This window comes from Lutjanus erythropterus, chromosome 7, assembly GCF_056507025.1.
Source record: "Lutjanus erythropterus isolate fLutEry1 chromosome 7, fLutEry1.hap2, whole genome shotgun sequence".
NCBI lineage: Eukaryota > Metazoa > Chordata > Actinopteri > Lutjaniformes > Lutjanidae > Lutjanus > Lutjanus erythropterus.
The window spans coordinates 30474561-30487500 of record NC_139323.1 but is presented as its reverse complement, the minus strand read 5'-3'; the positions used below and the strand labels follow the sequence as shown (position 1 = coordinate 30487500).

Genomic DNA, 12940 nt, shown 5'->3' with positions numbered 1-12940 from the left:
TGAATGTGATCCTGAATGGATACAATTCCGGATGAATCCAAATGAGTGATAAAATCTGCCTGCCAAGCCACAGGAAAAAAAAACACACTTCAATCTGATGCTGATGGTGATGAAAGATTAAACAGGCTAACAGTTCCTCGGCGTGTACACGAAGAAATCAACAACTTGACCCGAGCTCCACCCCCTTCTCATCTCTCATATCTCTCGTCCCATTGTTGCCACTTCTAGCCACTTTCTTTTGTTCATTTTTAAGGAGAAATCTATAATATATTTACTGTAATAAATCATGAAGTGACCATGATATGTCATCAGAGATTAAGGAAACATGCTAAGTTGAAATACTGCTTTGAAGCTCTTACATTCCTCTTCATAACTTTGCAGTTTCATATTAATTACAGTTCAAATTAATGCCGAATGTTTGCTGAATAAGTAAGTGCCTGTTTGTGAGTTGCAAAAACATCATAAATGTTTTTTTAAAAGGAGTAGATGTTTATAACGGTTAAATTGGGCAAAATGTTAATGGAGTTTGGCAGGCAGTGAGACAGGCAGCCACTGAATTTAAACTGAGTGTGTATTTTCAGAGCAGTGGGCTTTTGTTTTCAAGATAACAGGCTGAACCTCACATCAACAGTTGTACAACTGACAGTTATAAACAGCTGATAAACTTACAGTGTAGGACTTGCTGTTGCGTGTAGCTTTGCTCGTCTCGCCTGCAGAAATTCCTCAAGTCCTTGAGTCTCGCTCTTTAGATTACTGTTCTCATTTTTGGGTGCGCAGTTCTTACATATTGCTCTTTAATATTCAGTATTCATTATTTAAAATACAATCTGTCTCATTTTCCCCTTTTTGTTCACTGCTCTAGTTCTAGTTTATTTGCATTTGTTTTTAAATTCTTTTGCTTTGTTTTAAAGGGACAGTTCACCCCAAAATCAATCCTTTTGTCCCCCTCTGGCCTGCAGTGCTATTTATCCATTTTTTTGGTGAGAGTTGCAGAGTTTTTGAGATGTTTGCTACAGGAATGTCTTGTGGTGGTGCTCAAAGTGCCAAAAAATACATTTGAAAAATCCAAAACCAGCGCTTCTTTCCAAAACTCATGACCTGGTTATTCACCCTCTTGTGAGCAGTTTCATGCAGGAACTACTTTCTTTCTCATAGAAAGTAGAAAGAAAATAGTTCTGGTAGATATCTAAAGTAGTTTCATTAGATTCTACTGCAGAAAGAAAGTAGTTCCTGCATGAAACTGCTCACGGCAAGGTCTGTGAATTATCTTGAGTAACCGGGTCATGATTTTTCAAAAGAGACACTGGTTTTGAATTTTTCAAATGTATATTTTTGGCGCATTGAGCACCACAAGCTGAGTGCCACTTAGTCTCACCATATTGGAGAGAAGACATCTCTACGACCGATATCTCCAAACTTCTGTGACTCACACCAAGAGTCGTGCTTCTGTGTCTTTGGTCACACAATGCTGCCATTGTCATGTACACATTACCTGTCCTTAAAAAGTCCAATCTGACTTTCAAAAATTTTAAAATAAATCAACAACTTCTGGTGTTTGGTTTGAAAGAAAGAGGAGGCTTTTAATTCTCCCGACACCTCAGAGCCACAGTGACTAAATAATACTTCACCATACGGTGGATGATGACTATAATAATTCCCTGTGGAGCAGCAAACGTCGACCTAATGACTCTCTTCCATGCCACTGCTTTTAGGAGTGTGTAAAGTCGCTGTGGACAGCAAAGTGGGATTACGGGCATCCTGGTGGAATACAGACAGTGCGGGATTTCTCTCAAGTAAAAGGTAAATGGATTTCTGTTCACGCTCTCATTCTCAGTGAGGCTTGTGCAAACACACAATTGTCTCAATCACACGTCACACAGCAGGGTGTGTGTGTGTGTGTGTTCAGCTGCCCTCAGCATGAAAGATCCTCTCGTCTGTTTGACTGTGCAGACATGACAGATCAGCAGTCTCAAATCTACAAAACATCTAAACTCCAGACGTGTCTATGTAGGTAAAACATATTTTCAAGCCTCTCTCGTTGCACTAGCACATTATTAGCGTCATGGCTGTTAATCACTTGGGATGGATCCCAAAGGTGAGTCACGGGAAGATTAAAATGGTTCCTCTAATGATTCTGTAGAATCTGAAGAGCTGAATACGTACTTAAGGCTGCAGGGCTGCAGATTACACTTTAAACTACACTGCAGTGTTAAATAAAGTATGACTCTGAGATTAAACTGCTGACTGTCAGCTTTATTAAGGGTGCTTGAGGTTCACTTTCATTTTCAGATTTTCCTCACAAGAAACACATTAAAATTTGCCGGTTAAACAGTTAAAGGGATAATTCACGCAAAAATTCAACTTCAGTCATTATCTGCTCACCCTCATGCTAAATGAAGGTTGAGTTTGGTTTTTCAGTCCACAAAACACTGCTGGTGAAACAGTGAAAGTGAATGGTGACCAGTGGAAAGAGATCAGACGGCTGCAGCAGCAGGTGGTGACAAAAAGCTGCAGTCAAGTTGGGATAATAATAGGCTTAATTATTATCAACCACAGAAGATGTGCTTGCTAACAGATTAAACCTTGATCTTGTGAGGTTATCATTGCCCACATGTGCGTGATGTCATAGCAAGTCAGACACAAATCTAACCGCCATGCATTGTGCACAGTTGTGATCAGTTCTGCACAGGCCTGACTCATCTTGTATGCACGTCATGTCTCTTACAGATGAACACCACACAGAAGGGAAAAAACTCACAAAACAAGCAGGGAAATGAAATAGGCTGCAGTACAAACCTGTCAGAGTGTCTTGAAGTGTCTTTTGATGTCAAAGACTTCAGCCAGTCAAACTGCACAGGATCTGACAGGAGATAATAATTATGATGACTTTATTTAGGTTCATTTGTTTTATTAATTGTCTTTTTAAAGACAAAACGTGACCAGCGTGTGTGGGTATTTTGCAGCAGTTTTTGATAGATTCAGGCTCAAAACATTTTAGTGTAAATGCCCTCTACTGGTAGAAACCCATCTATTGTAGTTGCATTTTGCTACTGGCTGATCAGGGGCCAGGTGATGTATATGGTGGCAGCTTTCATCACCAATCAGCTCACCTACACTGTCTTTGGTAGCCCTCTACTACCTCCACCTTACTTCATTCTTGCGCCTGATTAATGATACCATGATAAATAGCTGGGCTACAGTCATAGTTTCTAGGGGTTTTAATAGTTACCATAGTAGTAAAAGTGTGGGAAACATGCTAACATCACAAATCCACCAAGGCAAGAAATTTTGGCTTCAGTTACTATGTGGAGGTAAAACCAAAAAATAAGTGGGCTTGAAATGCTGGTAATACACAACAACCCACAAAAGCAACAACCAGTGACACTGTGTATAAAATCTTGTAAAGACAGAAGATCTTTCTCTGAGTCTTTGGCAAATATGTTCAGAACTGGTGGTAGAAATAAAAGACAAGATGTCATGACTTTGTAGCTACAGAGAGCTTCATGAAATCATAATCAGTCTGTTCCCACAGTGGTTTTTCTGCTCAAAATGTTGTGAGAGTTTCTAGGATATAAGGAAAACTTGATCTTCACTGACAACTTCAAGATGACGACATGACATGATGGATATGTTGAGAGAATACATCAGGTGGCGGGCAGGGGGAGGGGGTGATCGCCCCCCTTGGTGCACCTGTAATCGAAAAACATCTGAAAAAAGATGAAACATGATAAAGTGGACCACTATCCGGTGTGATTGAGTGCCTTCTAGGGCGCCCTTAAAGTGGATAAAATATCTTAAGTGGTCTCTACAGTGCCTTTCCAATGGAGAATGCGTGATGAAGGACGTCCTTCCAGTGGACAAAACATGAACAATTGTCCTCCAGGGTGGAGAAAAGATAACGGCCCTCTAGAGTGCCCTTCTAGTGGACGTAATAAGTGTCCTCAAGGTGCCATTCCGGTGGAGAAAATATGATGACGTGCCCTGTAGGGTGTCCCTCCAGTGGACTAAAACGTGACAAATTTGTCGGCCTCTACGTGCCTCTAAATGTTTAAATAGTCAATATGTCATTCTGTGTATTCATTACAGAGTTGTAGTGGTTGATGTTCTTTCGTTCACATAAAACAATTCCATCAAAATCTATTCAATCTAAACTGATCACATACAGCAGGTGCCCTTTTGATTTTTTTTCACCCCTGCCCCTCAGGAAGTGTGAGTCCGCCACTGATGCATCAGTTTGATTTCAACTTTAAAAAACCTACCGTGTCCCGACAAAGTTCCTCTTCACCGAGGCTCACAGAGATTAATAAAACAGATTAGACTGTAATGAAGGTTTCAGCTCTCGCGGCCCTGGTGCTGACATGAGTTAAAAGCATGTTCTCTTGTTCTACCTGTTCTGCGAGTGCGGTTCAATAGTTTCATTACTTTCAGATGAGGGAGTAGCAGGTGGTCAGTCTGATCAATGCAGGAGCCGGGCCGTGAGACACACAAACCCTCACTGACCGCGGTCCGGGGTCGACTTCACAATCAACCTGACACATCAAATATTCAGCAGCGGCTCGGTGACACTCTGAATCCGCTCACGCTGGAGAAAGAGAGGAGCGAAAACCACGGACATAATCACAGATCAGCAGTGTGTGTGTGTGTGTGTGTGTGTTTCACACTTAACGCTGGCACTTATCCCCAACAGATTATAGCTCCACACATCAAATATTAAAGCGGCGGTGTGAATTATTGATCCCAATCAATGTTTGCAGATCAGAGCTCTCAGCTGGCAGAGGAGGAGTTAATGAGTTCGGGCTAAATGGACAGCTGAGCAGCCCCAGATCCACTCCTGCTGTACAGAGGTGGTGACACATTTAACCCTGACAATTAACCATCTGATGATCATCAAAACAGCTCACATCTTACAAGCCGTCGAGCATCACATTTACTTTGTGTCAGTTGAGGAATTTGTGGTCTTCAAAAAGCAATAATTAACTCAAATTCATCCAGTCTGTGCAATATCTGTGAGAAGTTGCGCTTTTTTTTCAAATCCTCAAAGTTTTTCCAGAAAAAATGGTTGAACTGTGAGATTGCTCACCAAAATTTTTAAATCATAGCTGCCTTCATCTAATAATCCAATTCAGAGCCATGAATTGATGCCGGGATAGCAAATAGGAAGCAGAATTGTCCGCTAGCTTTTCCAAGAAAAGGGAACTTCATCACCTGTAAAATCTAGTTTCTCAAAGATTTTGTGCCGTTTCCTACTGTAAAGTTCTTCTTTGTGAATTTTCTGTTGTTAATACATCCTAAAGTCGACTTGAATTGAATATTCTATATATTGAAAACATCATAAATATATATATTGAATATATATGTGTAATCCATTCTGTTGTTTACATCGCAGTAACTCCAAAATGGCCAAACTGTGACATCAGTTCAAACTCCACTCAGTAATTTCTGTCACTACTTTTTGCACTAAATGTTGACACTGGACATTAGGGTTGTGAAATGTTAAAAATTTCCAAACAGTCATCGTTAGACCATAAATCAGCGATTAGCGATATCTTGATACCCCTTCCACCTCCTCCCATCCTCTTTAGCGCAAACAGTGAATTCACTTGTCCCAAGAACCAGCCAAAAAAAGCAACCGGCGATAGATTCAGCACATCATCGATAGACGATATTGTTGTCCAATCGGCCAGCCCTACTAGATTTATACTGGTCTGAGTGAAATATACAAAACCATCGAGTGTTTCAGGGTATTTCTTTGTATTGGAATGACAGCTGCCCCCTAGTACTAGGGATTGGAAATTAAAAGACTGGTAACGCTTCAATTTCCGGGTCCCATAATTTCATGGTAAATAGGTGGTAACTACCAAGTAACATATTTGAAATTACTTAGAAATTACCCACAAATTTCATGAACATGATAATTCACAAGTTTTCATGCACTTATCATTAAATTTGCATTTAATTGACATGGAAATTGGTCGCCAGGAACATCCCAAGTTACAAGTTGTCATTTGAGCTGCAACAATTAATTGAGTATGAACTTAATCACCAACTATTTTAATAATCATTTTCAGTCATTTTTTAAATAAAATATGTCCAAATTCTCTGATTTCAGCTTCTCAAATGTGATTTTTTTTCTGGTTTCTTTACTTCTCTTATGACAGTAAACTGAGTATCTTTGAGCTGTGGACAAAACAAGACATTTGAGGATGTCATCTTGGAATTTGATCAATATTTTCTGACATTTTATGGCCCAAATAACAAATTGATTAGAGGAAAAATGATTGCCAGATTGATCACTAGTTGAAAAAGACGTATGTCTGTGCGCTCTACCTGTTCTCACATTTTTGGATCTATTTTTCAATATACAAGATTGTGACAGGATTAATCAGTTGATCTTCATTATTTTCTAATCACCATTTTACACCATTTTCTGACATTTTACAGACCAAACCACAAATCGATGATGAAAATAATCATTAGTTGCAGCCCTCGTTGTCATCTTTCTTCATGAAATGGACCATATCTTTCTCTCAAACAGACACTGATAAAAGGAATTGATTAGCTTAGAGAGAGATACGCTACTGAAGGACTGGAGGACAAAGTCACAAAAAAACGCTGAAAGTCAGCAGCTGCACCTCTCGGTCACCGTTTCATTTCAAATCCAGTGTGCTGGAGGACAGAGCCAACACAACAAAAAAATGTGTCGCTGTCCAAACACTGCACTGTTTCCCCCTCTCTCTCTCACACACACGCACACACTGACACACAGACACACACACACACACTGACACACTCACAGGTAGAGCAGCTGTGAGCCCCACATCTGATTATGTTATTGACACTGGGCAGGAAACACAAGTGGAAGCGTGTCTCATCTGAGTGTAAAATACACAGAGGACGAGGCTTCTCCATCACATTAAATGACATAACTAGTTTACATCACCGCTGCTTTACTGCGTGCAGGGAACAAAACTGACAGATTAGCACCGCGGAGCCTCGCAATCCATAAATTGCTTTGTTTATGTACTAGAATTGTTAATGCAGCGTGCTGGTTTGCCAGCCTTAGTTGTGTCTGAGCATCTCTAAACCCCCCAGGGTCTGTGCTACAACTGATGATTAGCATTTACATAATGAGCTAAATGTTAGCTGCTGCCTTAAACTGCTACTTCTCAGCTGTAGGGGGCAAGATGACCTCCACAGAAACAAACAGGAAGGCTCGGGGAAGAGGACGGGGCAACGACAGCGAGACATTTTTTGAAAATCTGTTTTTGGAAAGCCTTTCATAGGATGAATCTGATATATTTTTTTTTATTGTCAACAAATTCAGTGAAAAGATCCAAAGCAAAAATGGTGTAGCTACACTGGTCCTTAAAGAGTCCAGGCTTCTTACTGATGTCCATATTCACATTTAGTCTTCATGGAAGTGTCATGGGACACCGTGAAAACTATAAGACAAAATAGTTTAAAGCACAAAGCTCAAAAAATGACAATAAATATGCTTTGTGTGTCTCATTTCCTTATAAACCCAGGTACAACAGTATTCAAATCGAGTAATTTAATCAATTATTACTGTGTTTGCCTGATAGACCAGCTTCAGAATAAAAGTCTGCTGTTTACACTCAGCATTTGCCTCACTTTTTGTTTTTGCCCGGCCTTTTCCTTGCTTAAACCTCTGGGTCATGGTCATGTGATTTAATTTAAAGTCATAATGAATGTAAGAGAACATAATAATTAAAGCTGCAAGAAGCATTGTATGGGCTCTTGCATTGTGCTGCGGCTGTGAAAATGTTGCCAGATGCCAACTGTTCAACATGATTGTCATGTAGATGTGTCCAGGCCGGGAAAATGCCAAAATTGACCACTAAATTCAAAATGTCCGACTTTCTGTTGGGTTCAACCTGCGGGTCCAAGAGACTTTTTTGTTCGTCTGGGCATGATATATGAGTGTACTGATTTTCATGCATGTCTTTGAAACGTGCTGCTGGGGCTGCTGTTTAAAGCGTGTGGCCAAATGCCTCCGCCACACATAATCACATGTAAATTTTCACCACAACTGATGCAAGTGCAAAATTTGGTGAGTTTTTGAGCATGTTCAAGCCCCCAAAAATGCAATTTATCTCAAGGAACAGTGGTGAAGAAAAACAGATTGATCACTAGTTGAAAAATATGTCTAAACATGTTGGTGGGTCCCCTGAAAAAAAAGTTTGGGAAACTGCACTAGAGCACCAAAATAGTCTGAAAATAGTCCTCAACAAATGCACTATTTCCTTTTATTTCCATAAACATTTAGGCAAGCTTTCCCCCAAATGGTTAAATGATTCTTTTAAAGGAGAAATCTATATTTACTGTCATTTATCATAATAATCTTTTAGAGGGAGTAGATGTTTTTAATGTTAATGTTAATGGAGTTTGGCAGCCAGTGAGACAGGCAGCCACTGAACTCCAACTCCAGAGTGTGTATTTTAAGAGCTTGTTCACTTGTTTTTGTCAAATTACTTGACGATTTCCTGCAGCCTGTTTGAGCTTCTTCACATCTGGTCTGAGGGAAACAAGTCGCTTCAATCATAGATCGTATATTAAATGGGTATTTTAATATACAGTCTGAGTCTCCAACTTGTTATTTGGACTGTGCGATTGCTGCATAACACCCCGAAAAAAAAACACTTTTCCTTAATGGTTTTTAATTTGAAAAAACAGCCTAATCTGCGTCTGCCTTTCTTTGCTCCTCTAAAACAAAACACAAATTCTTTTCCTCCCTCTCCTTGTGAAAACACAGCCCTCTTCCTCATCTTCTTCCCCTCTTAATCACAATCTGTCTTCTCGAAACGCAGACAGCTTGCTTGACCGCCTGGAATACACATTCGGGTCTGCTTGTCACTTTACATCTCCCTCGTCTTTTTCCTCCTCTTCTCTCTACCTCTGTCTGTCTCACCCTCCTCCTCCTCCTCCTCCTCATAATCTCTCTATCTGTCCATCTCGTCCTCCTCCTTTATGCGAGCACGCTAGTCAATAGAGATGTCCTGCTTTTAATTCTTCTGCCGGGGGAACCGAGGGAGGACCGGGGAGGGGGGGGGGGGGGGACTCTAAATCTAAAGAGTGGGGGCTCTAAATGTAAACAGTGGCACGCAGAGCAGCTTAAGAGGGCTATAAATAGAGCGATAGAGCAAGAGAGGGAGCAAGCAAGGGAGAGATAGAGCGAGAAAGCTTTGCTTACGGAATAAAAATTGCTCCCGACAGTCAGGGATTAGTGCTTCCCTGGAGGATTTTCACTCCAAAACCCAATCTGGGGCGATTGGGAAGAGCACCAGCCTCGGTCATCTTAATTCAGTTAAACCCTGCCCAACACAGAGAGACAACATAGATGCATGTATGTTCGCACGCAATCATATAGAAATATCCTTATATAAACACGTGTAGCTGGTGGAGGCAGGAGGAGGATGAGTCGGCGGTGTCGGTTTGAAAAAATATAGGAGCGGAAATTTAAAGTAAAGCGGATGTGATACTCTGACTGAACCAGTGCAGACGGAGACGTGTGTGTTTTGGTCGGTCATAATTGAAAGACACACACTCAAATGCTGCCATGCATGCACACACACACACACACACATTGTCACATGCACACACACTACTGTGAGCCTCATTACCAGCAGATTACTCAGCACCTGATCCTGCTAAGCTTGTTAAACAACACTGTTCTGCAGCAAACACACACACACGCACACACACACACACACACACACACACACACTCAGCGTGAGGTGCTAAGAATAGCTATTGTCATACAAAACAAAACAATGGAAACATCCGGACCAGTGAAATGGCTGACATACGCATGTTGTCGCTGTCTGATGGGAAAATGGAAAAGACATCACTAAGTTTGGTTGATTTTAAAGCTGCGTTTAGAGATTTTTGGCCACGAGGGGGAAGAAAAGTTCAAAACAAGCTGACAGATACACCAGCATGTCTTCAGCTTATCAAGTTATATCTAACGTCATGCACGACTTCCTCCTCCATGTGCCGACCATTGTTTACAGTCTGATTAGCAACTTGAGACACAAGAACAGAGTTGGAGGCTAATCTCACATACAGACATCTGCATATGAATACAGATCATTTTTTTAAAAAGCTAATAAAAAATAAAATCAATAGCCAATGCATTCTGAGTCATGGACTGTTTACCAGCATGCTACCAAAGCTCATTCAAAAGTGATTGACAGACAAATGAATCAAAAAGCCTCTGACACCAAAATCTTGTCAAAAGCGTACAGATTCTGCGATCAGATGTAGTTATGTTTAGTTTAAAATCTCTAAAAGAAATAATATTTTGTAGTTTGATCCCAGAATTACCAAACAAAGGTCTGTTTAAACACCCTGCTAAACAACTGGAGTAAAGGCTTTTTGGCCACTAGAGGGCAGAAGAACTTCAGATTGACTTGAAGGACAAACGTGAGCGAACTGTTCTTTATATTGTCATTGTTATGGACGGGGAAGTCAACGCACAAAGAACATGGGTTCAAAGTTCAAAAAAAGGTGGGTTAATTTTCCCCAAAAATAGATTTTTGAAAGCAAAATAACTAAAGGCAACGAAGTTAGAGTTATAGGACCCTTAAAAGAGGTTATCAAACTATAACTCTATTAACAAATAAAGCTAACAAAAAGCAGACGTTTGACTTTGACTTTGTCTGTTAGCTGTTTGGTGCTGTGCAGGTTGTGTACACTGGGTCCATCAGCCGCCTGCTGAAACACTGAGACTGAACCAGACAGTTGAACAGTAAAAAGTTTTTTTTTCCTCCTAGTAGATGAAAAGTTGACATTTTGGAGATAAACGTCCAGCTACACGAGCGTACGTGCAGAGGTTCATGTGCCTCTTTGCTGCTCAGCAGTGTGTGAGAAATGATTTGGGAAGTGTGTGTACAGTAACAGTGCTGCAGGCTTCCCTCTCCTGAAGCGCTACACACATCTTAGTTCCCACAGCAACACATTAGCACTCAACTCTACCATGGTGGAGCCAGTAAACAATCTCTGTGTGTGTGTGTGTGTGTGTGTGTGTGTGTGTGTGTGTGTGTGTGTGTGTGTGTGTGTGTTCCTGAACCTCTATCTTTATGAGCACCAACATGATGAACAGTCCTTGAAAGTGGAGAGAAGCAACTTTTTTGAAAATTGGGGTCAGTCCTGGAAGCGTCATGAGGACATTTTAGGACATTGGCATTATGATGTTAAGCCTCAGGTCCGTCCATTCATCCGTCCAGGAGCCCCTTGAGGGAATATTTTCAAATTTGGCACAAACAAGGATGGACTGGTTAGATTTTGGTGGTCAAAGGTTATAGGTCACTGTGAACTCAAAAAATACATTTTCGTCCATAACTCAAGAATTCATTCACTAATTATGACATTTCATACAAATGTCAAATAGGATAAAATGATGACGTGATGACATTTTATAACCAAACAGGGCTGCAACTAATGATTATTTTCACCATTGATTAAGATGTCAGTTATTTTCTCGATTAATCAATTAGTGGTTTGATCTGTAAAATGTCAGACAATTGTGAAAAGTACTGATCACAAGTTAACGTCCCCAGATGTCTTGTTTTGTCCAGAACACACAGATATTCAGTTTACTGTCAGAGAGGACTAAAGAAATTAGGAAATATTCACATTTGAGAAGCTGAAAACAGAGAATTTATAATAGTTGTATAATAGTAGTAATAATAGTTGGCAATTAATTCAATAATTGATTACTAATGAATTAGTAGTCATTGTAGCTCTACATACAAAGGCTGTTCCAGTTTGACCAAAAGTACACTTTAAAGACCAGCTTGTAGGATTTAGTGGCATCTGGTGATGAGTTTGCACTGCAGACTGTAAACGTCTCACCTCATCCTCCCCTGACAGGTGTGAAGGAGAACCAACCTGGTCGTGAATGAAAGGCTCCACTGAGACGGAGCGTCTGTGCTGCTGTTGAAACATGGCGGTGCAACATGGTGGCTTCCATGGAAGAAGACCTGCTCCCTCTGTAGATAAAAACGGTTCATTCTAAGGTAACAAAAACACAAGAACTTTTATTTTCAGGTGATTATACACTCATGATATTATACTCATGAATATTATATTCAGTTTCTGCCGTATTCTACCAGTTAATTCCTGTAAATCTTACACACTGGACTTTATTAAATGTCATTCTTAAATTAGTTATTCTTAATGACATACCTTGAAATTTTTTTTGAAATTTTCATTTCAAAACTCAAAGATTCACGTTTATCTAAAGAAGATATGTAAATTATCCTAACTAAAGATTATAAGTCAGCTAAACTTTTTAAAAAGAGTTTGAGTTGTGCTCAAAACTCAAAAATTTATTGCAGTACGTTGCCTTGAAATTTTACGTAGTCTCAACTATTTTTTATACAGTGTTATATGATTGTTATATTCTCCAGCTGTAAAAATGTGTAGCCTTTACACTGATTTTAAAAAGCTGTAGTATTCTGTCAACAAAAATGTGCATCATAATGCATTAATTATTCATTTCTAAAGTTTATTTTAGAGTTTGAGTTTGATTCAAAACTCGGAACTCTATTACAGTAAGTTGCCTTTAAATTTTCACTTGTCTCAACTTTTTTTTAAGGTTTGTTTTCTTGATGAAAGGAAATAGAAACAATGAGATGGTCTGTTAACGCAGCCATTTATTTCTCATTAATAAAGCATTTAACGTGGTATGCATGCATTAACAGTGTATAAGGTGATGCAGAACTGGCAGTAAAAATGGCCAGGAGCGTTCATTAATGCATAAATTAACTCTTTCCAAGATTTATTGATGAGGTCTGTTGTGAACTCAGTGGAAAAAAGTTCGGGATACTCTGCTTTAGAGAATCGATTTTTCTTTCTTAATCCCCTAATGTTCTCTGGTTGTCACAGTTTAAAGTAACAAAATATGAAAGTTCCTTGT

The 12940-nt window shown here is 39.8% G+C and overlaps 1 long non-coding RNA gene across 1 annotated transcript in view; it reads left to right on the top strand.

The window, feature by feature from the left end:
• Positions 1 to 12032, top strand: part of LOC146324217 (uncharacterized) — a 14459-nt gene extending 2427 nt beyond the window's left edge. Inside the window, exons 2-3 of the long non-coding RNA XR_014771196.1 lie at positions 1713 to 1800; positions 11893 to 12032. This is a non-coding gene — a long non-coding RNA (uncharacterized LOC146324217). The remainder of the gene's footprint in view (positions 1 to 1712; positions 1801 to 11892) is intronic.
• The last annotated feature ends 908 nt before the right edge of the window (positions 12033 to 12940 follow it).